Genomic DNA, 25,047 nt, shown 5'->3' with positions numbered 1-25,047 from the left:
GAAAGAGAAATCGGAGGTCGTCAAGTTCAACCACTATATCAACAAGAATGTGGAAGATTAATAAGAGGTATTTACTGTTGACTATCATAAAAAAGGAGGAAAGAAGGGACCTTTGGTAAGAATGAAGAGTAAGATTTGGAAGGATGACAATGCTAGAGATGGGGAATGAATGGGATTTATGGCTGCTAGCTAGAGACTCTATCATATTACAGGGAGCTCAACAATTGGAGCAGAGTTGCTACTGCCTGATCAGAGTGAGTAGATACCCCAACCAGGTCAAAGAATTGAGCTGGAAAGTTTCCTACCATCTCCTCCAAACTATTGCCCTGGATTCCATCATGTCAGGTAAAGACTGAAATCTAATTTGTCCTGAGTCACTGAAACAACATTACAGTCCTTCATTATGACCAAGGAATCTTAATTAATATCAAGATTCTTACTCCAGCATCTATTCCACCCTGCTGGGAAGGAGGAGGGAAGGAGGGTTCAACTCCAGCCTCTGATATTTACTATTACCTGTTTTCTCATCTGCTAAACAGGGACAATATTGTTTTCAGGCATTTACCTTTATCAGGTTATTGTGGGGATCAAACGAGATGGCATACGTAAAATACTTTGCAAATCCTTAACGATTTCAACATCAGCTATTGTTATTTTAGGGCCATAGGGACCTTAAAAAAATAAAAGATCTTAGAACATAGAATGTTAAGAGCTCAAAAGGTCCTTAGTAGTCTAATCCAATTCATCTCACAGGTAATAAAAGTTAGGCAAGAATGACGCAGTAGCAATTTGGAGTCAGGAAACCATAATGCTGTACTTAACATCAGACATCTGCCTGAATCCCAGTTCTGATACTTATCAACTCCACAACCCTGAGTAAGCCACTTATGGTCTCTGGGCCTCCATTTCTTCACTTGTAAAATGAGATAGCCACACTTGAGATCCTCCAAAGTCCTTTCAGCTCTAATTCTATTATTCTATGATTAAGACAACTAGTTATATAACTAATGTGGGCAGCCTGGAAAAAGTAACGTATGACTTTAGCCAAGTCACTTCTCTTATGGAGGATGTTCAGATGAAATGATCTCAAAGGTCCCTTTCCTGTTTGGGATATGGGAATTCTCTGAATCTCAGTCTTCTCATCTATAAAATGGGAAGAATAATATAAACACTACCTGCCTAGAAAAGGTCTCATCAGGAAAATATAAAACCACAATGTGCCATGGAAATGTAAGTATGACACCAGTCCTCAGGCCATAGGTCACTGTCCAGTAAAAGACCTCAGAAGAATATTGGAAGCTTTTAAATTTTTTTCATTATTATAGCTTTTTATTTACAAAACATGCATGAGTAATTTTTCAAAATTTGCAAAACCTTCTGTTCCACATTTTCCCCTTCTTCCCCCAACCCCCTCCACTAGATGGCAGGTAGTCCAATACATGTTAAATATGTTAAAATATTGGAAGTTTTTATTCCCTGTCCTCTCTATCATCCAGGGTATTTCTTTATATTTCAAATTAAAACCCTTTTGCTAGCTTAGTTAGAATTGCTGGGGCCACTAGGCAATATTGAGCTAATAAACAGAGACATAAAAATTCAATTCCATAAATCTCACACTTGTCCCCTATTCAGAGCATAAAACAGATATAACTATTCCCCAAAGAGAGATCCAAACACAGCCTCACCAGACAAGGGTGACTCACCTGAACAAGGGAATCCCGCCAGTCCTATGTGTGGCTCTCTATGCATATTCCTCAGGCTTCACTCAAATGAACTGTTTTGTACTTTCTGCTGATCTCACAGATCTAATATCAGTGCCCCAAGATACCACCTTCCAATGAGCTTGAATAGCTATTCATCAGTCACACACCAGTCAAGCAGGGAACCAAGCATCAACAACCACAAAGTAAGCCCAAGTCCATACCCTGAAGGGTCTCTCAGGAGGTCCAGAAGCATTAACTCATATCTAATAGCATAGAGCAAAGCAGTGACTTCTGTTTTCCAGGATTCTGTTTTCTGGAGGGGAAATGGAATTAAAGATAGCAATCATAGGACTTAGTCTGGAATGAATTTTGGAGATTATCAAATCCAACCTTCTCCTTTTATCCAAGATGGAACTAAAGACCAGAGAGGAGAAATAATTTCCTCAAATTCATAACTGTAGTAAGTAGCAAAGAGAATTGAAAGAGGTTCACTCACCTTACATCCAGATTCTTTCCATAAGACCAAAATGTCATTTATTGTTTCTTACCTCAGGGCTATCTAAGCTCTCTTTATGTATATATTTTGTTTTTCTTGATACAGTGTCAACTCCTTAAGGGAAGAAATTGTTCAGTTTCTATCTTCATTCCCAGAGCCCAGCATATAGAAGGTCTTTCATAAATGATTCTTGACTGACTAAAAGCATGTAGCAAAGAAACATCACAGAACCCAGGTTCAAATCCTCCTAGCACATGAGTTCAAGGGACTATGGGTAGGGCCCCTTTTCACAAATTTATCTCCCCTATTGCAAAGATCACTGGAACTGGAGTCAGAAAACTTGGCATCCATATCAATCATTTTATTAAATACCTGTGTATTTAGGATTCCACTTTTTAAAAATTAAATTATATATTATCTTCCAATTCTTATTTTCTGTCTTCCCTTCCTTCTATAATTGGGAAAGCAAGAAAAACAAAATCCTGTTATGAACACATATGGTTAAGCAAAACAAATTCCTGCACTATACCAGTCCAAAAAAAAAAGAAAAAGAAAAAGAAATAAAAAGTGTCAGTCTGTTTTCTGTGTCTATCATCTCTCTATCTGGAGGTGAGCAGCATGTTTCATCTGGAGTATTCTGGAATCATTATTGGTCATTGAGTTGATCAGATTTCTTAAGTATATAGCTTCTTTTCCCCCCATAATAAAGGTTCAGTTTCCCTCCCTATAATAAAGGTATTTTCTCAAATCTCTAAGTTCCCTCCCAGCTCTACTCTTTCTATGTTCTCTTTAAATATAAAACCAATAAAATCCATTAAGTTCATTTTCTGAAATGAATAATTAATATCTTCTGACATGAATGAAATTGTCCTTGCCCTCAAAGTGCTTACATCTCCCTGGAGGGAAACAACTCATCCATGGATAAGTATATTTTTAAAATAGTAAAGTGACCAGTGAAGGTAAGAAGGCATTAGCAATGATAAGGGAATGAGATCAGGAAAGCTCTATAAGAGGTGGTCCTTGAACCTTAGAATTAGGGGTTTCAAGAAGAAAAGGTGAGAACATTCCAGGCAAAAGGGTCAGCCTAAGCAAAGACATTGAGTTAGGCTATGGAATGTCAAGCATGGGGAGCAGTAAATAGGCCAATGGGACTGGAATGTAGGCTGCTTAATAGAGAAGCCCGGGTATGATGGACTTTAGAAGCCAAACAGAAGACAGACAGTTCCTATTTTACATAAATTTGCATTACATAAATTTGGCTTTATGAAAAGAATTCTGAAAGAAATCTGCATTTCAAAAAAACATTTCAGTTAACTTAAATATATGGTACTGAACTCCCTCTTTCTGTGCTCCAATCCTTTGGCCCAGAACTCTGGGGGGAAGGGAGAGGTTTCTACCCCACTTCAAAAATAAAAAAATAAAAGAAGCCTTAAACCCTTTAGGTGAAAACAGAACAAACAAGCAGAGAGACTGTCACCACTACCACCACCTTAGGGCCTTGGTCTGTATGTCTGCCCCATATGTCTTTGTTTTTTTTCTTTTTCTTTATTCCCCCCCCCCCCCCCCATATATACTCATATGTGTATATATTGTCTCTGCCCCTCCTCTCCCAAAATGTAAACTCCTTGAGGGCAAAGGCTATCTCATTTTTGGTTTTGTATCCTAAGTCTACCATCTGCCCAGACTCTAGTATAGCATATCTGTCCCTAGCCCAATGTCACCTCTCCTCTCCTGTCTATATCTGACCCCTGAGTGTCTGCTCCCATTCCCTGCATGTTCTTCCTCTCAGTTCAGGCCAGGCCCCCATGTGGCTGCCTCTGGCCACTCCGTGTTCCTCCACCTGCTCTTGCTTCCCTGTCCCAGGCCCCCCACATGTCTTTGAACCATATGCTGACCCGCTTCCAGCTTCTCCACTTCCAAGGGCAAATTAATATTACCCACTTATTTAAAGTGAGAACTGTCTGTAGTTTGCATTTTATCCTACATGCAACAGGAAATCACTTAAGCTTTTTGATTCCAGGAGTCAGAAATGACTAGAACCATCTGTTAGGAATATCAGTTTGGCAGTTTGGTGGAGCATAAACCAGAGACAGAGAGACGAGAGGTGGCGAAATAGATCAGGAGGCTATTGCAATAATACAGGCAAGAAGCGATAAGGGACTGATCTAGAGTGGAAGCCATAAAATAGGATAAAAGGGAAGGATATAAGAGATGTTGTAAGGGTAAAATCAACAAAATGTAGCAACTGATTGATAGAGACTGAGAAAGGAGAAAGTGATGAAGAATAATGAAAAGGGAGATTTCGACCCAAAGAAGCTTGGAACAAATGTTCCTAAAGTTCATATAGTCCTCTGTCATCTCACTTAAGTGGTGAGCCAGTGACCTCATCTCTCTAACTAACTCTAATATTATCAAGGCCCTTTATTAGCCAGAGAGCTGTGTTCCTTCTGGCCTTAGTTTTCCCAATTTATTCCACTGTACTTTAAATCTGGACTTTTGTTGGCATCAGAGGTGAGGAAAGATTACTACTTCTGCTTTTTCTCCCAGGAGGTTGGTCACAAGATTACTGACCCAGAGAATATCTCTAAGTTTGGCCCCTCTGAACACTCACCTTCCCAGAAACTATCTCTTAGCTGTGACAAAGAGCTTAGCCCAACAATACAAGAGAAAAATGCTTAGGTTGGGAGTTAGGAAATTTGGAGTCCCGTCCTGGATCTGCCTCTAACAGGTATGTGTTCCAAAGTAAGTCACTTTCTTTCTTCAGGCCTTAATTTCCTCAATAATGAAGGGGTTAAACTAAAGAACTATTATGGTTCCCTTTTAAGTGATAATATTCCATGTTCCATTTCTTTCTGGCTCTAGAGTATTTTATCTTGGCAAATCAATAAAGATGATCTCATCTCAGAATTTCAAATCTGATTTCATTTATGGTTATGATTATGGTATATAATATTTATGGTTATAATACATGGTTATAAATTATGGATCTGGAATTTCTTTAAGGTAGAAATTGTTTGTGTACATGTATGTGACTGCTTGTCTGTAATTGTCACTCATTCTGTCTCTCTGCCTCTGTGTATCTCTTTTTCTTTCTTTGCTCTCTCAAATACACACAAACACACGCTATATCTCAGGTATATCAAATCAGTTCAACATAGCTTTGTTTAATTCAACGAATGTCTAATGAATGCCTAATCCTATGCTGCTACTGGTGATGATGATGATGACGCCAATGATGATACAATGATGACAGAGATAAAGAAAAAAAAACATGATTGGTCCCCAATACCACCTTCACGGAGGTGAGACTAAGGTTTTTCAATTCTGCTGCTGTACAAAGTTCTCTTCTTCATCAAGCCAAAGACAACTACAGCTTTTAACCCAGCCACTTTCCTCTTACATTGTCCCAGCAGGGAAAACAACAAAAGCTCCAAAGAATTTCAAAAAAAGATGGCTCCCTCCTGAGAGAACCATTGTTCCCTTAGGTCTTTTCCTTCCTCCTCAACCCCACCCCCCTTCCACATAATAGGCAGAGTTATATAATGGAAAAAGCACTGGATTTAGGGTCTAAGCACCTGAAGTTGATTCCAAGCTCTGCTTCATCTATGGAATCTCATGCGAATCACTTCATGTCTCAGGGGTCTCAGTTTCCTTCTCTGTAAAATAATGATTGGATTAAACTACTCCTAAGGTCATTTCATGCTAAAAATTCTACAACCTTGAGGCTATTCCAATTAGTCTAGGTGTCAAAGGATGAGCATGTAACCTACAATGACTGTTAGTTAAATTTTGTGTGTGTGTGATGGACCCCCTTTGGGTAATATGGTAAAGTCTATGGACCTTTTTTTCAGAATAAGATTTTCAAAAAATAAAATAAAATATCTAGGTTACAAAATAAACTAATTATACTAAAATACAATTTTTAAAAAAAAATTGTTGAAACAAGTTCCTAGAACCTGGGTTAACTTAAGTCCTCTGTTCAAGTGAAGAGAAGAGAAAGGATATTGTGGAATTAAGCTACCCAGGATAGGACTTGGCAACTGATAATATGGGAATCAAAGGAAAGGGAAGAGTCAAAGTTAATGAAGGTGATGAGCCTGGGTTATTGGAAGGATTGTGATGCCTTAAAAAGAAACAGAAAAGTTGGTGAAGGCTAAGTCCCTCAATTCCCTTGGCTATGAGCAGGTTTTACTTTTGATTACACCTGGATGAGTTATTATGGATCCTATTTGGCAATAGTTGTCCCCAAATATTATATAATCACACTACAGATCTCTGAGTCTTTCTAAAAGGATAATAATAACACTATGGTCACCTACTTCACAGAACTGTGGGAGAGAAAGAACTTTGTTAAACTTCAATAAAATCATTCATTCTTGCCAGACAGGTCTACTTGAAAGACTCCTAAATTGGTGGTCAGACAAGCTAGTTTCAAGTTCAAGTTATTACTTATTATCTGTAGGACCTTTTTCCTCTCTAAACCCAGTCTTCTATTCTATAAAATGTAGAGGTGGACTAAATGATTCCCTTGTTTAACTTTAGTCCCCTCTAGCAACATATCTTTGGTGGTAGAGTGGACAATGTGGAATTCACAGTTCAAATCCTTAGTCAGATAGTTTTTTAGCTGTCTGACCCTGGGCAAGTCAGCCTCAATTTCCTCATCTGTAAAATGGAGATAATAACTGTACCTATCTCACAAAGATGTCATGAGGATCAAATTTATATATATTTATAATTAAAATATCATAAAATATGTAAAGTACTTTGCAAACATCAAAGCATTAAATAAATGTTAGCTATTATTATCATTACTGTTCTGATGTTCCCCAAAGCAGAAGAGCCTAGATCTAAAACTGGAAAGTACTTCAGAGGCCATTCCATTCAACTCCTTCATCCCATTGTACTATAAGTTAAAAACAAACAAACAAACACCATCACCCAGGAAAGCCAAGAGGCCCTAAAGCAAGGGCATTCAACTTAGGTCACTCTGTAGAAGAAGAGATAAGAGGTTTCCCAGTTACCAAGCCAACCTCCATCTGGCAAGAGACAAGTGTACGCATCTGAAAGGAAGAGCTCAGGGCAACTGAAGTGGAAGACAAAGCTGGCAAGAATTGGCATCTTCCCCATTGATTCCTATCAAAAATAAATGCATGACACAATAAATGTAGGCAGCCTGCCTGTGGCTTCCTCAGGCTGTGATGTAAAAGACAAAAAAAAAAAAAAAAAAAAAGTCTACAGATCACTCACTGAATCAAGGCACTGTGATAGGTATTGGAACTTCAAAGACAAAAAATGAAATAATGACACACGGAGTCAGAAGGTCCTGGATTCCAATCCCAGTTCTACCATTTACTAATAATGTGACTTTCGGCAAGTAATAATCTTCTTAGGCCTCAGTTTGTTCATCTATAAAATATAAATGTTGGAATAAATTATATCAAAGATCCCTTCCAGTTCCAAATTATATGATTCTCTATATGGAATGAGCATGTTCTCTTACTATAACCAGTTAGGCATGTCTCCCCCATCTGTTCCTTCCTCTCTTTCTGTTCTCATAGCAATTATTCTAGTTCAGGTTCCCAATATTTCTAATTAGAAATTCTACAATCATCTCTTTCTTTTTCTATTTGTCACCAATCCCTCTACTTCCAGTCTTCCATGTGTAACAAGAAGCCAGACAAAGTTTTAGAGCAAGCATAAAAACAAGTATTATAATGACTAATCCAGCAGGCAGTGTGGGGAAAATAGACCGGCAGCAGAGAGACTATTAACAATAGTTCAGACAAGACAGGATGAGGACATAGATTAGGAAGGAGATGACAACCATGTAAAAGAAGTTACAAGATCAAAAAATAATGTCAAAGCTGAAAAAAATCAGCACTTAATAGCTAATCAAACAAAATAATAAGTTTATCTTTTTATAGCACTTTAAAGTTTATATTGGTTTTTCCCCCTACAATGATACTGTGAGAACCGGTAGTACAAACATTATTTACATTTCAACAATGAAGAAACTGAGTTAACATGACATACTCTGCTCCTAATGTGTGATTCTAGACAAAGATTTGAATCTAAGCCTTTAATTTCCAATCCAATCTATTTTACTATTCAGCTTTCCTGAATTAAAGATGATTCTATGTCCATGCAGGAGGACTCAGAAAGAAGAGTCAGCTGTTGATAGGGAATGGAAAGTTGGAAAGAGGATCTGAGTTAGTGTAGGGGTGGATGGATAAGTATCTGAGCTCTCATACAAGTTTCACTGTCATGGGAGCCTGGAACCCTTCTGGGACCCTGAACTAAATTTCAATCCTTGCTAAGTTTGGACAAATCACTTCCTTTTTTTTGGGGGGGGGGGAAGAGGGAGGGAGACTCAATTTTTCTATTTATCAAAAGAACAGGTTGGCTAGCTGACCTCTACGGGCCCTCTCAGTTCTAACATTCTAGAACAGTGGCTTATGATGAAAATAATAATTATGTAATTATTTTATTACTATTATTATTATCACATTCCATAATTATAATAGATCCCTCTTACACTTTATTAAAAAGCACTTTGTTATTAACAATCTTGGGGGCAAGTTATACTTATGCCAACTATTTTATATTTTATATATAAGGTCATAAGGTTAAGAAAAGTGATGGAGCTGGAACTCAAAACTCAGTCTTCTGTTTTCAAGTCCAGTACTCTTCATAATACTGGCTTCCCTGGGTTACAGATATCTGGTCTCATATCTCCCTTCTCTGAAGCCTTTTCTGCTTAATCTTCCCCCTTCACAACCTGAATGACTCCATTATTTCTGCTTCCTCTTCCTTTCCCTACACGAAGTCACTGTTTTCTGTGCTCTGCATGTTTCAAGTATAAGTATATGCCTCCTTACCATTAGATGTATAAATTACTTGAAGGCAGAAAATGGGTTGGTTATTCTCTTTATGATCCTCTCATACCCTACCTGAAGCTTAGATCAATTCAATCTTGCTATTAACTAGCAATATCCTTCAGTCCTCCATGAGCTAGACAACCACCATTCTCAGCCTACTAAGAAAACACTTATTTTCCCTAGCAGAAAAAAACTAAAAAAGACCCCAAAAATTTCAAATAAGAGATGGGTCCCTCTAGAGTGGTAAACTGTTGTTCACATGAACCTTTCCCTTCCCTTCCACATTATACAGTGGGGTAGGGTGAAGAGGACTGATTTTGGAGGCAGAAGATTTTGATTTGAATTGAACCTTTGTCACTTATCACCCCATGTGAACTTGGGCAAATTACTTACTTGGTCCCACTGGGTTTCAATTTCCTCATTTATAAAAATAAAGCATTTAGATTAGCTAGCTTCTCAGGAGGGCAAATAGGGGGAACGGGGATAAAGTGCTAGACCTGGAATCAGGAAAACTCCAAGGCACTTAGTCCTGTTTGCCTCAGTTTCCTCATCTGTAAAATGACGTGAAGAAGAAATGGCCAACCATTCCAATATCTTTGCCAAGAAAACCTCGGCATAGCTGAAATGACTCAACAAAGCTGCTCAGGACCTTTCAGCCCAAGACCTATACTGAAGGTAAATAAGGTGAAATTTATACTTCATGAAGCTTATACTCTAATGGAGGAAGTGATCCTGGTAACAAGTAGTAATAAAGCACATATCCAAGTAATTTTAATGCAAAAGAATATATCATAAGGTTTGATAATAAACAACCTGCCTTATAAGGTATAAGTAATAATGACAACAATAATAATGTTGGTGACAAACATTATTATTATCCTTATAGGAGTTCCCATTTCCCTGGACTTTTTGGTTCATAAAATTCTTTTCTCACAATAACCTGGTAAGATAGGTAATCCAAGTATGATTGTCCCATTTCACATATGAGAACACTGAAGCTCAGAGAAGTGGTGATATTCACCAGCTAGTATCAGAGACTGAATCTGAATTCTCTTGATATTAGTCCTAGCATTCTTTTGACTACACCAATCTGATTTGTGAAAAATACGATAATTTAAAATGATCTTCTTTCTGTTATTTCATTACCTACTGTAAATATATGGGCAGCCAAATGGTGCAAACCTGGGCCTAGAGTTGGGAAAATCTGAGTTGAAATCTGGCCTCAGACACTTAGCATCTGTGTGATCCTGAGCAGATCATCTAACTCTATTTGCCTCAGTTGCTTCATCTGTAACCTAGAAATTCTAAATAAAAATGATTATGATTTTGTATTGCAGAGAACTAAGTCAGGAAATGGATACTTTGTTAGGCAGGTTTCTAAAATGTGTTTCTGCCAGTGGTGCCAACTCGATAAACCCACAGCATAACTCGTGACATATATATTTTTTAACTTTTAGTTGTTTCTTTTGGGGGGAAGGGTCTTTAAGCAAGGCAGGAAAAGGCTAAAAGAAGCATGTGATGTGACTCTCAGCCAGCCCCCAACACTGAATCCAAGATTCTCCTGCTGCCAACAAACCCAGCCCTGGCAAGATCTATTACTGTGGCCAACCACACGACTCAAAAGAGATGAGTTGTCTGCTGTGATTGCTGGGGATCAGGAAGGGACTTCTTAGGCCAGATTCATGGCTCACTCAGCCAGGGATGATTTCAGAACCTAAGCAGGGTCTGTGAAACCCAACACTTAGGAGGGGGTTGTGGGAGTGAAGTTACAGCCCATCAGGTACAAGCAAAACCAAGTCAGGCCCCTAGAGCTTTAGGACAAAGTTTCCCCAGACTCCCCTTGGGCCCTGTTTGGCAAACCAACAGAATGTTGACCTGTAGTTCCAGTCCTCTGTTAAGATGAAAAGCCAAAAGCTCTCCAAAAAGAAGGTAACCCAATGTGAGGATTCTCAGGTGCAAATAACAACACTCACATTCATAGAAAGGATTTTAAGATTTCAGAAACACTTTTTTTGAAACAACCCCTGAGGCAGATATTATTGTATTTTTAAAAATTAGGTAATATAGTATTATTAGCCACAATTTACCCATGAAAGAACTAAGACTCAGAGTCATATTACTTGTCCAGGATCACACAAACAGTAAGTATTAAAGCTAGGACTTTAAACCAGGTCTCCTGATTCCAAGACTAACACTTTTCTCACAATACTGTGTGGCTTTTTCTGGAGTCTACAAACTAAATACAAACAAATCAAATAATTACAAGCAAATCCTGCCTATATTCAGTCCTTTCTGCAGGTTGCACCTATCGGGAGTTTGGTCTATATTCTGCTTCTTTCCAAGCCTCAGTTTCCTAATTTGTAAAATAAAGGGGAAAAAAATAAAATAAAATAAAGGGCATCAGACCAGATGAGCCTGAGTCCCTAACTCAGACATTCCATATTCTAAATTCCAATACCGTATATTCTAAGCTTCCTTCTATCTCTAAAGACTTATGTCCTATGATCTGCTTCCAATCTGCCTCAAACCCACTACAGAAATAGTGTGAGAAAAAAAAAAATGCTGGATTTGGAATCAGTCTGGATTGGACCTGGTTTGAAGCCCAGCTCTGCCACTTTCTCTTGTTCAACATTGGATAAGTCATTTAAACTCCTAATGGGTTCCCAACAATGAAAAGGCTCTCTCCTTAGATCTCAAATCCAGACATGTTTCAGGGGACTGCTAATTTCCTCAAGTGTCATCCCTAGATTCTTATTCCCAAGATTTTCTTTTTAACTTATGGATTCCTTGCCCCTCCCAACATTTATTCTTACCATCACCACACACACAGAAAACACATAACTTCCAACATCTTCAGCCCAACACACACCCAAGTTCTACAACATCTCCTCATTATTGCTCACTCCATGTATCTGATCACTTGCTAAAATCTCATCATTTCTGCCCTCACAACTTTCATATTTTCTCTTCTCATCACTCACCCAGTTACCATCTTTCTTTTAGTCCTTATCTCTTTATAGCACTGAGATGACCTTCTATTTAGTTTCCTTGCCTCGTCTTCCCCTTCCAATTTAATGCTCACATTGATTGGAAAGTAATTTTCTCTAAATTCAAATGATCATATCACTCTACTACTCAATAAACAACAGTTACTCTAGTTACCTATAGCATCCAGTATAAAGGGCAGCTCAGTGGTACTATGGATAGACTATGGATAGAGCTCTAGACTTGGAATCAAGAAGGTTCATCTCACTGAGTTCTAATCCAGCTTTGGATATTTACCAGTCGTGTGACTCTGAGCAAGTCACTTAATTATATCTCAGTTTCTTCATCTGTAAAATGAGCAGGAGAAGGAAATGGCAAACCCCTCCAGTATCTTTGCTAAGAAAACTCCAAATAGGGTCACAAGAAACAGGTAATACATGTCCTTTGTGTAGTATTTTAAAGTTCTTTACAACTTGACCTCTTTCTACCTTTTTAAATTTTCTTATCCTTTATTCCCCTTTATGAATATTCCACTCTAATTGTACAGGTCCATCTTCATTTACTCACATATAACACATGCCTTCTATCTCTATATTTTTTAATTTAAGAGGTATTTTATTTATAAATGTACCATCATATTATCAAATTAACTTTTATAAGAGAAAACATTGGCAACAAACACACACAAAAAAAGCTGTTTCTGTATTTTTTTTTTTTTTGGCAGAAACTGTCTCCCATGCCTGGAATATGTCTTCCTTCTCACCACCTACTCTTAGGGATCTAGCTTCTTACCAGGTTCAACTTAAATGCCACTTTCTACTGAAGGTCTTTCCAGGTCTCTCTAGCTACTCCAGCCTTCCTTTCCAAGGTTACTTTCCATCTACTCTCAATGTATCTTTTATAAACCTTTTCATTTGCATGTTTCTTCTCCAATGAGAGTTTCTAACACTCATTAATGAAATGGTCAACCAGAATTCCAGGGTACCAGTGATTCAATCTTTTACCATTTTACCCACTTTAAGTTAGAGAGGCTGGACTCAAGGTTCAGAGAGAAATATGTATATTTTGGATATTGTCACAGATGGATTTATGTTGCTAGACTATTCTTATTTGTTATAAGACTTGGAGGCTAGCAATAGAAAAGCCTCCAGAAAAGAGGGCAACTATAATATTTTTTAAAATGCACAGAACATAAGGAATTTCAGAAAGAAGCACAGACAAGTAGGGCAACTTTAAAAATAATATGTAAAATGTATTAAGTATAATTTTTAAAAGATGAATTAAAATGGAAATTGGTAGTCTCATATATGATCTTTTTTATATTATGCTTTATATGTGGTATTTAGTTTCATAATAAAATTATATTTAAAAAATGAATCCTTCTACCCACCTTCTGACAGAGGTAATGGGCTCAAGAAGAAAGGAAGACATATTTTGGGGGCATGATCAATATGAGACTTTAACTATACATATTTGCTACTAGGTTTTCTTTTTCTTGAGAAGATGGAAGGAATGGCTTAGGACTAGGGATAGGAATCACAGACAAACAGGACAGCTTTGAAAGTTATATGTTGTATTTATTATATGCTTAAAAAGAAAAGCAAACTCTATATCACAAATATCTGAAGTTTCATTTGCAAATTTCCCTTTCTGTTCTACAACTTGCATGGGAATGATTATTTTATTTGGTGCTCATTAAGTTTTGAATTTTAAAAGTAGAAAGAAGAAAAAAACACAAGGAAAAAATACCTAGAGCAGGTGTGGAGAATGTCTGGTGTGAGGGCCATATAAAGCCCTGGAAATCATTTGCTAAGGCAACCACAGAAAATGACAAGCTAAAAACTAGGTACAACAACCTCCCTCAGTTCTATAAATTGATAATTTTGTATGGCCTTCAAATGATGTTATAAATTTCCAAATGGCCCTTGGCAGAAAATAGGTTTCCCACCTTTAACCTAGAGGACAGACCAGGTTTTTAATCTATCGTCCTATCGTCTGTTATTCCTAGTGCCTGGTACATAGGAAGTACTTGATGTTTGCTGACTGATTCTCTACGACAAAATAAAAAATACAAAAAAAAAAAAAAAAAAAAAAAGAACTTTAAGTCCTGAAATCAGGAGAACCTGAGTTCAAATGTGGCCTAAAACACTTAACACTTCCTAACTGCCTGGCCCTGGGCAAGCCACTTAACCCCAATTGCTTCAGGAAAAAAAAAAAAAAGAAAAGAAATTTAAAGGACACAGAAGGTAGAATGCCAGAACAACAAGGAATCTTAAAGCTATTCTCCCTTTGAAGCTTGTCTTGGGAAAAGTGGTTTTCTTCTTAGCCAATGTTTCCTAGAGCACTCTTAACTTCCCCACTCCTCCTCCTATCCCCCATACCACTTTCATCCCATTCCACCCCATCCCCCCACAGACCATATACTCTATGAAGACAGGTGCTATTCATTTTTCACCCAGGTGTTCCCATCACTTAACACTGCATCTTGTATGTGGTAGGTATTCAGTAAATGTTTAGTGAATTAAAAAAATATTCTGTCAATAAAAAGTTATTATAATAAAAAAATAAATAAATAAATAAAATAAAATTCAAAAAAAAATATTAGAGTCAGAAACCATAAAGACTAAATCTAACACCTTCATCTCAGATGACTGAGGCTCAAAGAAGGAAAATGATGTGTTGTTAAGTCACCCTGGTAGAAAGTAGCAGAGCCGGGACTAGAATCTGGTATCCTTATTCTTTATACTACTTGCCTACCATCTCTCCTCTACAAACAATAGGGATGAGGTACACCACACCATTAAAAAAGAGTAGGTGGGAGATGTCAACAATTTCTTCACCCATTTCCCTTGCTACACATTCAGCCTAGTCCAGGCTGAAGTCAGATATTTTCCCAGAAGCAACATAAACACACACACACACACACACACACACACACACCCTAAAACCCAGACAGAGCCCAGGAGAAAAGGGACAAGTTTCTGCTGATAAAAAGAAATCCACATTGTGACCAGGCACAAAACTTCCCAGCTAAGTAGTAGGAATGAGGATTATCCTCCATCCAGACCAACAGGAGAAACCCTCAAAAAACATGATTGTCTGCCAACCCATCAACCACATTCTTAGGGGCAAGAGGGCAAGAGGCCCCTCCCCAAGGACCAATCCTCTCTCACAAGGAGCTCCCCTGGCTGCAGACCAGGACTTGAAGAAGCAACAGGCCTGCACATGTGCAGTCAGGCAATGACGCGCGAACACGGCAGACCCAAGCTGGGCCCACACCCCAAGAGTCTTGCTTGTCTGTGAAGGAGGTGCAGGGAGCCAAGCAGGTCCCTAATGAAATAATTCTGTTATTAATAATAATAGCTCTAATTTCTATGAGGGCATTTTTGCAAAGAACTTTTCTTATTAACAGCCCTTCAAGAGAAGTAGCACAAATATTATCAGAAAGATCTTTAAGTGCTTGGAAGAACCCCTTGGATTTAGGAGAGTCCTGGGTTCAAATCCCAGATTTAGTGCTTACTAATTTGGTGAGCCTAGATAAATTACAATTTCTCTAAGCCTAAATTACCTCATCTATAAAATGGAGTTAATACCTACAGGCCCTTATGAAGAATACACACTGGAAATCTTGGCATGAATTGTTATATTTCCCATTTCATAGAGAAGGAAACTGTGGCTGATATAGAAAAGGAATTTAGCCACAGTCACATAGAAATTAGTGATAGCTGGAATTTTAACCCAGATATGCTCATTCCAAATCCAGTATTCTATCTCCTATAGTATAGCTTACTCCCTAATGAGGGTAGCAAACTTGACTTAGCTTCTCTGAACCTTTTTCTCTGTACTCCTTCTAGCATTGTTTTGACTAGGTAGCTAGGTACTGGATGAAGCAATGGATGGAGCCCTGAATTTGGAGTCAGGAAGGCCTGAGTTAGACTCTGGCATTAGAAACTTACTAGCTGTGTGGCCCTGGTCGAATCACTGACTGCTGTCTGCCTCAGTTTCCTCATCTGTAAAACCAAGAAAACAACATCCACTTCCCATGGTTGTTGTACGGATAAAATGAGATAATATTTGTAAAGTGCCTAACAATGTCTGGACATAGTAGATACTTGATAAGTGTTTCTTTAATCTAAATCTAAAATCTTCTGATCATAATCACATTGAGCTATTCAGGTTTAAATGTGATCCCTATCAAAAGTCATTGTGATTTTGTTGTTGTTTTTTGCTGAGGCAATTGGGGTTAAGTGACTTGCCCAGGTCACACAGCCAGGAAGTGTTAAGTGTTTGAGGCCACATTTGAACTCAGGTCCTCCTGACCTGAGTGTTGCTCTCTCCACTGTGCCATCTAGTTGCCCCAATTTGTGTTTTAAGTGAGGCCTTTAACATAGGCAATGATTACCCTCAGGGGAATGACTTAACTGAAACTGGCAGACCTGTACATAGAAAATACTTCCAGGGATCTTTAGCTGCCAACCCAACTTTGAGCTCCTCATTGTTTTCCAGTTGGTAGCCTTATAGTGCAAAGATGAGGAGATCCAGAGTTCTAAAAGTCTGTGGCTCTCAGACAGAGTTCACCCCAGCTCTGACACTAATTTCCTATGTCACTAAATCTTTATGATACTCAGTTGCCCCATCAATGGGGCAACTTTCAGTTTTGAAACTCTTTAATTGGTCAAGGAACATCAGATTCTTTAGGAAAGCCTTGGACAAATTTGAGGGAAGATAGTACTCAAGGAGGAAGATTTAGATACTACAAAAAAAAAAAAAAAAAAAAAAAACTATTAGGAAAACATAATCTTAAGCCCAGAACTGTATTACCATAAACAGGAGAGAGAGTTTGGTTGTGCAGCTGGGGAAAGAGGACATTTAGAATTTGTTTAGAACCTGAATTGTACTTTCAGCATCTGATCACTTCATAAAGCTTTCTTCTAAAAGGATGAGTTGGCTAGATGGCACAGTGAATGGAGTGTCAGCATTTGCAGTTAGGCAAACTCATCTTTCGAAGTTCAAATCCTGCCTTAGACTCTTCCTAGCTGCGTGACCTGGCCAAAGCATTTACACCCTTTTTGCCTCAATTTTCTCATCTGTAAAATGAGCTGGAGAAGGAAATGGCAAACCATCTCAGCATCTTTGTCAAGAAAACCTAAATGGGGTCACAAAGAGTATAACATAACCGAAAAAAACTGAACAAAAACAACAAAAGAAATGCCCAAATCCATTTTTCAGCAAAGTGAAATAGCAATTTCTCCATGAGTGAGTAACCCGGTTCTGCCACTAACATACTTCAACCATAGGAAAATCTGTGTTATTCTCTAGGGTTCAGTTTCTTCATCTGTTAAGAGGAAGGAAGGTAGGAGGAAAGGTTAATCTAGCTGATCTCTAAAAAGACTTTCTAGCTCTAATATAGGGTCTAACATTTAAAACTCTAAGAGCCTTTCCTGATTTGGCATTTTTGTGTTACAGAAACCATTCTATGATCTAAGCCAGGACCTGAACAGGTCAGGACACAGGGATCCCTGACTCTCTAACGCCTGGGCAGGCTTAGACCTAATCCCCTAGGCACAAGCATACCTCTTGTCTAGAAGCAAGGTAGATATAAACAAGATTGGCCTCATTGAGAAATCCGGTAACCCATTATTAAATTGATCACTATGGTAGAATTCTTCACACATGTCAGAAGACAAAAATGCAGTAACCTTTCTTAATTACTTATGTTTGAAAGTGGGGGAAGGAAAGAGAAGTCAGTGTTAGCCTTAGAGTCCTTTCTCACAATAGTCCAATGGTCTCCCACTATCTCCAGAAGAAAATGAAATGTTCAGGCACACAAGACTCCTCACAATTAGGTTTAGCCTACCTTTTCTTATAGTACTTTTGGCATTCTCCCAGCTCTATACAAGGGGAACATTACTTAGGCTGTCTGGACCTCAAGTTACTTCATTTGCAGAAATATTAATGACAGTACTAGTAATTCATTTGTACAGTCATATATATTTGTGAAGTACTTTCCTCACAATGACCATGGCAGGTAGGTAGTGCAAGAACTGTTATTCTCATGTTACAAATAAGAAACTCATAGAAACTGAATAACTGAATCATACAATTAAAATGACTCAGGGCCTGGATTCAAATCCAGGTCTCTTCTAATTCCAAGTCCCATTTTTTCCCTTTTAAAACAAGCTGCTGCAGGCTCTGTCTGACCCCCTCCCATGCACTCCATAATTTTTGAACTCATATTGGCATATGCTGAAAGCCTCATTTCCTCTATAAGACTGCAGACTCTTTGAAGATAAAGACTGTGGCTCCCCAAAACTGAGCACAGGGCTTACACATAGTAGGCATTTGCTAGATCTGTCTGCTGAATTGAATTGTTGGATGGTCTCCAAGTCATCTCTATTTGGTTTTGGAACCTGTGATGCAATGTTTGTTGTTGCTTCCTAATGGTGCCCAGCCACCAGAGTTCTCATTACTTAGGGAGAAAGGGAGGCAGGCAGGCAGCCCAGAAGTGTACTGACTGCCAATCTAGGGTAACAAAGAGTTCACGAATAACCCACCTGCAGATAATGGAGAGTTGGCTGTGCCCCCAAAAGAAAAATGTCAGAAAATGCAAAAGTATTAAATCCTGTAGCTCTGGAGCAAAAGGCTAAGGCATTCTGAAAATCCATTTGCTTCAGTTGTCTGGACGCTAACTCCTTATCTTCATACACATGGGATTTGGTCCAATTCTCTATCCCCGAAAGAACAATTTGTTTGACTCTTGAAACATGTAACGATCAAGGCTCAAAACTTGGTGAGGAGAAAGATTCTGGTAGGTTTCTTCCTGGAAAGTGAGACTTAATACTCAGATGCATAACTTCTCAGTCACAAAAGAATTACTGATTCTTCGTAATAGAACACAAGTCCAGAAAGAGATCTCCAGATTTCAGGTGGGAGAAAGAAAGGGGACACGCAGCAAGCTGAACCTATAAAATCTTCTTGACCCCTTCCAAACAGGATGATTCAGACCATTGGGCCCTAGGATATCTTCTGCTGAAAGTCCCCAGACGTCTTTCTTCCCAGTCACTGCTGTCCATCAGAGCGCCAAACCTTCAGTGGGGAGTCTGCCCTTTGCTCGGGATTCAGATCCTCTTCTCCCCCAACTCAGGCAGGTACCGATGCACAGAATAACTTTATAAGTTGAGCCAAACAGACCATTCCCCGCTCCTCCGGAGCAAACTGGCTTCGGGAGCCCCACTCTCAAATCTCCTCCGCCTCCATCCCGTGGAGAGTTGGTGAAAGATACTACAGAACACACACACACACACACACACACACCGTTTCCTTACCTTTAAATGCCAAAACGACCGCTCCGTCCTTCAGTCTTTAGGGGTGCCGGGGGTCCCATGATAGTGACCGGAACTCAAAGCACCCAAGCCGGGTCAGCTGGGTGAGAGAGCGGCCTCTCACTGTCCTGGGGGAGTAGGTGACTGCGCGTGCGCTCTCCCCACGGCCCAGGGGTCCGGGCTAGCGCTGGGGTGGGGAGGGGGAGCTTCGGAGAGGGACGTTGTCTCGCTCCCCTTCCCACTGAACCAGGGGACCCGAAGGGGGCCTGTGTGCGCGCCTTCCCCACGTTCACAGGGGCTTGCAGCCGGGCTGGCTCAGGCAGACAAAGTTTTCAGCAGGAGCTTAGGGGCCCCAGCCTGTCCAGACCCCGGCCAGCGATGGGTGAGAGAGCAGAACTCCTCTAGACTCCACGCAATCAGTATTTGCTTCTCCAAGAGTCTCTCGGACCCAGTGGCCACCGTCGCCGCCACCTCCCAAACTCCTCTGGGTCCCGGCCGTAGCAGTGCCGGTGGCTGTAGCCGGGCCCCCCCGCGAGCCAATCAGAGCGTGGCGGCCAGGCGCTCAGCCGCTCGCCAGAGCCTTCGCGTACATGAATGACTGCAGAGGACTAATGGGTTAGTGAGGCCCGGCCCCTCCAGGCCCCGGGCCCCCTAGGCCCCGCCCCCCAAGCCCCAGGCCCCTCTACGCCCCGCCCCACAAGCCTCCCCCCGCCCCTCCAGATCCAGCCCAGATGAGGCAGGCCAAGTGAACAATGCGGGAGGGAGGGCTCCAGTGAGGCTGGCGTGGGGGGGGAGTGGGGGGAAGAGGAGAGAGGGGTAAGTGAAGCCGGAGTGGGGGAGACGCTGCACCTGTTTCCAAATAAACGCACAATAGCCCAAGAGATGCTTCCCAGCTCCAGCCCCTCAGGGAGCCAAACTGACAGAAGGACTGGCGAAGTTGCTCCAGCCTCGGCCTAAGCTCCAACCTGGAGGAGATCCGCGCAGCGCAGCGTCCCTCCGGGCAAGCGCCCAGCCCTGGCAGTCAAGCCAGGGGCCCCCACCCCCACCCCAGCCTAGCCCTGCTTGCTAGGTTTGTTTAGAGGCGGGGCCGGGTTCCCGGAGCGGAGCGGGAGGAGGACCACGAGGGGTTGGGGAGCGTTCTCTGAGATATGTGGAGAATTTCAGGTTCAAGTTCCATCCACCCTGTAGTTCTCAGGTTTGGGAGACCGCGGGGGGTCCCGCGCGCACTTGGTTGCCTTTCCAGAGGAGTCTATGGCTCCAACACCTGGACGCTGCCGTATGACCTCAGCTTCCTGGCCCAAGCCTCTGGAGAAAGACTGGGAGCCCCGACCAACCTGAGACTGTGGGCGATTCTGGGGCGGGGGCCAGCACAGGAGCTAGCAGAGGAGTGGCCTAGCCCGGGCCCGGTTCAGCCCTGGGTAACACAGCCCAGCCTTGTCTAGCTGAGCTCAGCCCATCCACCTAGCTTCTATTAGTCCCCAAAGAGCTGTCTGGCCCTCTCCAGTTCTCACAGCTTCACTTGGTTCGAGTTAGCCTAGAAGAAGCCCTGCTGTGCCTGTCCATGTTCTGTCCAACGTCTTCTGATACAGCCTTACTAAAACCAAAAGTGTCCAATCTGGCCCTCCTCCATCTATTCAGCCCTGCTTTAGCCAGCTCAGTAGAACACCTCCGACCCAACCTTATTCAGTACAAGAGAGCCTTCTTTTATTCCCCACCCCCAACCTGATGAAATCCAGTTTGGGTCAGAAAAATCTATCGGTCTCACTGACACAGCCTGCCCAATCCAACTAGATCCACTCCTGGTAATTTTTTTTTTTTAAAGATACTTCCATTATCCTTAGAATTTACAGGTGTTTTGCCAAAAATCTTTATGGATGAGTCCCAAAGTGTTTGGAGCACACCCACCCACCTCCTGAATTCAGCTTAACTATACAGCTGTGAAATTGGAGTCTCCACTTGTAAAGACAGCTGGTATGGGGCCCCAGGGTGGTGGTTTCCATACTAAACCCCTCAGATAGAACTCAAGTGAAGCTAGCCTTACCTCCCCAGTGGAGCAGTGACCTGGTTTTTCCTGAGAGCCTGAGACTCAAGGGAGCAAGGAATAGCAGCCACCCCACAATCTAAGAGCAGAAGGCATTAGTAAAAGTTACTATCCCAGTTATAACCCAGGATATCAGTAAAAGCTGAAGATCTTCCTAAACACAGGCAGATACCCAGCTGTAAGATGATCCCTCACATTCCTGCCTAATGCAGACTGCTGCTGTCGACCTCCAAGCCTGCCTCTAATTCCAGGACAGAGGCTGTGGCATTAATTCCAAAGACAGCAAATAGGGTTCCATTTTCATGCCCAATAAAACACTATTTAAGTTTGCTCTCCTGCAGCTGGGTAGACTGTACCCTTGTTTGTACAGTCTTACTGAATACATGGCAGATTTTCATTTCCTGTTTCCAATCTTACCCAAATGGACAAAGGTAAAATCCCTCAGCATAATAGTGGAAAAGGATTCAACCCTATGATCTACTATTAACTGGCTCTGGAAGCTTAGGCAAATCATTCAAGGTCTCTGTCTTGGTTTTCTCATCTGTTAAAAAAAATATGTTAGAACAAATGACACTTCAAGATCCTTGAAAATTTAACATTCTATGTTCTAAGGTCCCTTTCAGTTCTTGCATCCATCAGTCCTGGAATGATTTTATGGCACAGAATTAAGTACAAAGGACCAGCTCAATATTTTTGGCAACTAATAGATTCCTGTTCCTCTGAGTTCTTAAAGCCAAGACTGGATTGAAATATGTCAAATATATTGTAGAGTAGATTCAATGTCCAAGTACTATCTCTGAAATTCTTTCCAGCTCTACGATTCTGTACAATATTTGGTGAGAGGAGTAAAACAAGAGAACATCTATCTGCAGGGACAGAGACAGGTGGAGAAATGGAGATCTTGCACTTGAAATCACACAACTTTTGAGCTCTGCCTCTACCACAAAATAGCTTGGGGATGTTATTCACCTTGGAAAGTATTTCCTTTTCTGCAAATGGGACTGATATTTATCTTATTTATTTCACAGAATAAAATAAAATAGTATATATAAGGGTGCTTTGTAATCATAAAGCATGAGCCACATGTCACATACAATCATAGAATGTCGGACCTGGAGGAAACCTTAATACAGGGACTCTTTACCTTTTTTCGTATCACATATTTTTTTGGCAGTTTGGTAAAGCCTTCAAATACCTTCTCAGAACAATATTTTTAAATACACTGCAGAAATGTTTACTTTCATTTGGAAGTTAGTGAAAAATAAAGATGTGTTTTTTCTCATCTAAGTTGATAGACTGCATAAAAATCTGTCCCCAAACTCTTTTTGTGCACTTCAAGTTAAGAACTCTTGAGCTAGAAATATTTCAAATGGAGAAGCAAAGACCAAAAGGAAGTCATAAGACTTAGAACCAAAAGAACACTTAAAGATCATTTTTCCATGGGTTCTTAACCATTTTTTGTGTCATGGACCTCTTTGGCAATCTGGCAAAATCTATGAACCCCTTCTCAGAATAATATTTATAAATATAGAAAATAAAATGCATAACATTACAAAAGAAACCAATTATAATTAGCTATTAAATTAAACAAAAAAACAAGTTTATGGACTCAACATTAAGAATTCTTGCTTAGTCCAAACCCAGTGTTGAGGTAACTCACTAAAAAAAGTCATTATCTCAAAGTGATTACAGATACCAACATGAAAATAAGGAATGCCTTACTTTCAAAGTAGGCATTCCCCCTCCCATCTTTAATATGTTTAGTTAAATTATTGACTGTTTAAGGGGGAGAGAGAAAAGCACTGGCTCAAAATTGGAAATTGCAGGAATCTTTATTTATAATGGGAACAAACATGGAAAAGGTTCTTTTTGGTACATCAGGAATCTATACCTCCTGCTTTGGCCCTCTACCATGAATGCATAGGATGGTATTTTCCAGAAAACCTGTTTTATATCCATATGATAGTCCATCATATGAACTTGGAAGAGCCTCACATAGCTAGCATTCTAAGAAATCCATCCCAAAGGGGATGGATTGATGTTTCTTATTCCTGTCCTTTGACCCTTTAAGCACAACTGGGGAAAAGTTGTCTTGCTATCTCTTTGCCCTTTACAGAAACAGTACTTTGTAGTGGAAAGAACACCAAACTAGACATCAGAACACCTAGGCTATCTTCTTGATCAGCTTTGGGATCTTGGCTAAGGCACTTCTGAGCCTCTTTATTAATATCTATAAAATGAACGGGACAAAACAGATGATCTCTATGGCCCTTTCCAGATTTGATATTTTATATTTAAAATGCATTTCAGGAACAGCTAGGTGATGCAGTGGTTAGATGAAGTCCTGAAGTCAGGAGGACCTGAGTTCAAATCTAAACTCAAACATTTAATACTTCCTAGCTGTGTGACCCTAGGCAAGTCATTTAACTTCAATTGCCTCAGCAAAATAAATAAATAAAGTCCTTTTAATTGTTTTTTGTTCTGATATACCTTCTGGCCCAGACCTTTTACATCTCAAAAGCCTTGGACTTCTTTGACAACCTGGCTTCATGTTCTAGGTAAGCCTCTCTTATTATTGCTCACTTTATTCATCTGTAAAATGGGAGATCCAGTGTTTGATTGCCTACCTCATTGGGCTGTTTTGAGGAAACAGCTTTCCATACGTTAAAGATTTATAAAAATATGAACTAAAGTGATCACTATGATCTTAAAAGAAATCCTCTACTTTGGAGAAGGACATGTCTGGGACCATTTCTGGTTTATAGCAAATAAGAGCATACACCAATTTCAGGCCCTTGTTCAAAATGACAAAAGGTGATTTCTTTGAGATATTAACATAATTACTAGACTCCTATGCTATAGAGAAGCAATTTAAATGAGCCTGTGATTTTCACACAGTTATTTGTCTCAGAAAAGGTAGTTCATCTGCTATAATGATTCATGACTGTATTCTGTAATCATCAGGAATTATTTTGCTAATAACTGAGGTACCTTCAAATAATTTAGTTCTAATACCACAAGACACCCTCCCAGAATAATCAGAGCTTGAGTGATTCCAATTTTCAAGTTTATACTTTGTTTCAAGAAAGAAAGAAAGAAAGAAAGAAATTCAATTGAGGGAACCTGGAGTTTCTGCTTGCTGACCCAGTCATCTCAGAAAGAAATGAAATGCCACATCTCAGACTCCAAACACCTTCAAATAGAGAAGGAGGCCCTAGTATTGAGTGAAACTGAGAAGAGATTTGCATATTCTAAAAGAAACTAAGAAATCAAATTTGTTAATCTCCTTGAGAGATGAGAAAAACAGAAAGGGAAATTCACTTTCCCAAAGTTACACATCAAGTGTACACAATGAATTATAAACTCCTTAGCCTGGTTTTAAAGGTTCTTAATTATTAAGATCCCATATATGACAATCTCTAATTAACCACATTCCCCAATAATCAATAATGTCTCATATCCTCTTGAAAAATATAGTTCAGGGTGTTTAGTAAAGCTTTATTGATTAATTGATTTCATGATTCCGCAGATTCTAGATTTTTTAGATCACCTTCTCAAAATAGTGAATAGTGGTAAGTGTTTCCACTGGATGGAGGTAGAGAAGGGAGAAAAAGAGTGAAAA

At 39.9% G+C, this 25,047-nt stretch overlaps 1 protein-coding gene across 2 annotated transcripts in view; it reads right to left on the bottom strand.

Annotated features, from left to right (window-relative positions):
• Positions 1–25,047, bottom strand: part of DAB2IP (DAB2 interacting protein) — a 321,975-nt gene that overhangs the window by 274,760 nt on the left and 22,168 nt on the right. The window contains exon 1 of one of the 2 annotated variants that reach the window (XM_031954231.1): positions 19,388–20,017. The exons of the other annotated variant lie outside the window; for it this stretch is intronic. The gene's annotated coding sequence lies outside the window, so the exon portion shown is untranslated. Of the gene's footprint in view, positions 1–19,387; positions 20,018–25,047 lie in introns of those variants that run through there. 2 annotated transcript variants of the gene reach the window in all.

This window comes from Sarcophilus harrisii, chromosome 2 (genome assembly GCF_902635505.1).
Source record: "Sarcophilus harrisii chromosome 2, mSarHar1.11, whole genome shotgun sequence".
Classification (NCBI taxonomy): Eukaryota; Metazoa; Chordata; class Mammalia; order Dasyuromorphia; family Dasyuridae; genus Sarcophilus; species Sarcophilus harrisii.
The sequence above is the reverse complement of the archived record's forward strand: the minus strand, read 5'-3'. Positions and strand labels throughout refer to the sequence as shown.